Source organism: Anomaloglossus baeobatrachus, chromosome 3 (genome assembly GCF_048569485.1).
Source record: "Anomaloglossus baeobatrachus isolate aAnoBae1 chromosome 3, aAnoBae1.hap1, whole genome shotgun sequence".
Classification (NCBI taxonomy): domain Eukaryota; kingdom Metazoa; phylum Chordata; class Amphibia; order Anura; family Aromobatidae; genus Anomaloglossus; species Anomaloglossus baeobatrachus.
Window position 1 is genome coordinate 59,273,628 of NC_134355.1, and position 3,787 is coordinate 59,277,414.

Sequence of the window (3,787 nt, forward strand, 5' to 3'; positions counted from 1 at the left end):
TCATTTTCCTTATTTTTAGATGTGATTTTATTATGTGCAGATCTTCCTTCCATGATTCAAAAGGCAAAGTTGAGACTGTCGGGTTATTTATAAAATTCTTGGTTTCTTAGAGCAGAAAGACCACAAGAATCTGCAGCCTCCCAGCTGTCCTGTCTGCGTCAGTAGGACGCGGAGCTGAAATTCCCCGCTGCTGCTAATCATGATGTGTCCTCTCATTAGATACGTATAAGACCTCTCTCTCCTGTCTGAACTGGACCCGGCTATTAAACATGTACAGGATTGCTAAATCCGGCTGCTCCATTGAAAAAAGAACAGATAATGTCCAATTAGTAACAAGATCCAGGGATGTAAATGCTCAGCGCCTGTTAACAATAAAGTCCAGGAATGAAAGGGAATGTGTCACCTGAATTTATTTTTTAATTACCAATTAGACCTATGAGATAAACTGAGATATTATTTATTTAATTCATTTTTTCTGATTGTTCATTCCTTTTTATTAGCTTTTATTTTTATTATATTTTTATATATTATGGCAGCAGCCACTTTTCTTTTCTAATCTTGGAACTGTGGCTAAAAATGTTGCCTCACAGAAGCCATGTGGACCAGAAAATGAAATGCTGAATACAATTTGTTTGGACTAGTGATGGGGGAACCTGCAATATTCGGGATCGGTCCAAGTGAATTTAAAAAAAATCAAAACCCTGTTCGGGACCAGAATTATTCCCGAATATCTGCCCGGATGCCGATCACCTTATAAAGGTGGCTTTACACGCAACGATATGTTGTCGGGGTCACGGAATTCGTGACGCACATCCGGCATAGTTAGCGACGTCGTTGCGTGTGACACCTATGAGCGAGTGTTAACGATCAAAATTACTCACCTAATCGTTGATTTTTGACACGTCTTTCATTTCTCGTTGCTCGTTTGGTACGCAGGTTATTGGTCATTCCTGAGGCAGCACACATCGCTACTTGTGACACCCCGGGAACGACGAACAACACCGTACCTGCGTCCTGCCAGCAATGAGGTGGGCGTGTCGTTAATGCGGCTGGTCTCCGCCCCTCCGCTTCTATTTTCGGGCCGCTGTGTGACGTCGCTGTGACGGCGAACGAACCTCCCCCTTAAAAAAAGAGGTGGTTCACCGCCCACAGAGACGTTGCTAGGCAGGTAAGTCTGTGTGACGGATACAAGCGATTTTGTCCGCCACGGGCAGCGATTTGCCCGTGACGCACAAACGACGGGGCGGGTGCTTTCATGAGCGACATCGCTAGCGATGTCGCTGCGTGTAAAGCAGCCTTTAGTCTATAGGAACCCGAATATTTTGTTTTAAAATGGTGGCACGTTATACTTACTGAGTCACCCGCACGGTGGTAACACTACATTTGGTGTCGCTCAATACCCTCATACATATTCACTTACCATATTTCTCTTTTTTTTTTAAAAAAAAAATAATATATATATATATACACACATACATACAACGTATATTTTTTTTATTTAAATAATTTAAAAAAAAAAAAGTCGCATGCGTTCCTCTTATTTTCATACCCAGCCAAGATAAGCACACGGCTCGGGGCTGCAGCTTGTAGCCGTATGCTTTATCTATGCTGAGTATCATAATATAGGGGGACCTTACGCCAATTTTTGTATTTATTTATTTACTAGCTGTAGTACCTGGGCATTGCCCGGGATAGTAACTGTCTCTCTCCCAGTCTCTGTCTGTGTGTCGCTGTCTGTCTGTCTCTCTGTTTGTCCCTTTCCTTTTCTGTCTGTGTCTATGTCTCTGTCTGACTATTTCTATCTCTGTCTGTATTTGTATCAGTCTATCGGTCTCCATCTCTGTCTGTCTCTCTATCATTGTGTCTGTCTCTATCTGTGTGTCTGTCTGTCTCTCTCTTTCCCCATCTGTCACGGTCTGTCTCTTTTCCAGGGCTGTCTCTTTTCCAGGGCTGTCTCTTTTCCCCGGGCTGTCTCTTTTCCCCGTGCTGTCTCTTTTCCCCGGGCTGTCTCTTTGACCATCTGTCTCTTTCCAGGGCTGTCTCTTTGCCCATCTGTCTCTTTGCCTATCTGTCTCTTTGCCCATCTGTCTCTTTGCCTATCTGTCTCTTTGACCATCTGTCTCTTTCCAGGGCTGTCTCTTTCCAGGGCTGTCTCTTTCCAGGGCTGTCTGTCTGTCTCTTTCCCCATCTGTCTCTGTCTCTGTCTGTCTTTTTCTGTCTCTCTATCCATCTCTCCACCAACATCATATTACCTCACGCATAAGCTTCAACTAACAGTTTATTTTGTTCCTATAGCAACCACTGACAGTTGCTATTAATAACGTATAGCTCCCACCTCCATTCAGTTTAATGGCGGCAGGATTTTGGCTACTTTCACACATCCGGTTTGAGCCGTGCGGCTCAATCCGGCTGTGAAGCCTATGCAACGGATGCGGTGAAAACACCGCATCCTTTGCATAAGTTTTTTACATGCGGCCGGTCCGGTTTTTGCCGCTTGCGGCATGCTACTGAGCATGCGCAGTGGCAAAAACCGCATGCGGCGGCCGGATGCGGTTTTTGCCGCATCGTGCCGCATCCGGCATCCATAGGGATGCATTGGGAAAAGCGCCGCATCGGCCGGATGCGGCGCGATGCGGTTTTTTTTTGCCGGAGCAAAAAACGTTGCAGGGAACGTTCCATCCGGCCGCCGCATCGGCTAAATCTGCCGCATGCGGCAAAAACCGGACCGAACGCAAGCCCATGCGGCACAATGCGGCACTAATTAAAGTCTATGCAGGAAAAACGCAACCGGCAGCAAAAAAAAACGGTTTCGGTTTTCCTGCAAAGTGCCGGATTGTGCCGCATTGCAAAAGCCGGAGGTGTGAAAGTAGCCTAACTGTAAAGCACGAGGTTAAATTTTTCTGTCAAAACATAGTCTACGACGCTCCCTGGGTCACATGAGACGTCTGTGCAAAATTTCGTGATTGTAAATGCGACGGTGCGTATTCCTTTAGCAAACATACACACACACACACACACACACACACACTCAGTTTTATATATTAGATTTTTACACAACTATACATATACCAACAATGTGTGCGATTTCCAAGCAGACAGACGCTGTCACTCATGGAGGGAGTGCGATCTGACTGCAACCAATTACAGACGCCAGTGGGCGAAGAAGCAGTGAATATGCATGAGGGTAATAAGCGGCCTCGGGATTAGTGTTACAGCCGTGCGGTAGACTTGGTAAGTAAACACCCCTGCTTATTCCTATTTTCTTTCTTTTTCCTTTTATTTTTTAAATTATGAGTGGCCAAATCCGGATAGTTACATGGAGTTCCCTGAGAACTCCATATTAGGGGTTAGTGCATGGATACTAAGTAGCACGGATCTCAAATTTTACAGTCTGGGTTCGCTCATCACTAGTTGTGTCAGTTTTACAATTGTGAATGTGTCTCAATGTTGGCTTTATGTGTGCCAAATGTTGCCACATTTTAGCCCAAACATTTTAGGCAGGTTTAAAATATGTAGGCACAAAAAAAGTGGCGCAAATTAAGGTAAACACCAATGCGTACAGTAAAATAAAGCAAAATTGTCTAAAATTCTGCAAAATTGTTCCTACTGCATTAGTCACTGTAAGTAATTAGTAAATCTTCCTATGGACCTCAATGTTGTGGTGTCACTATAGGTGGGTGACCTGTGACCATTGCTTATTGTGAATATTGGATCCAGTGCAACTAAATGCAAACAAAACCTCCTTTTATTGACTCCTGCAGTCTCAAATTTATTCAACTGGTTTAGG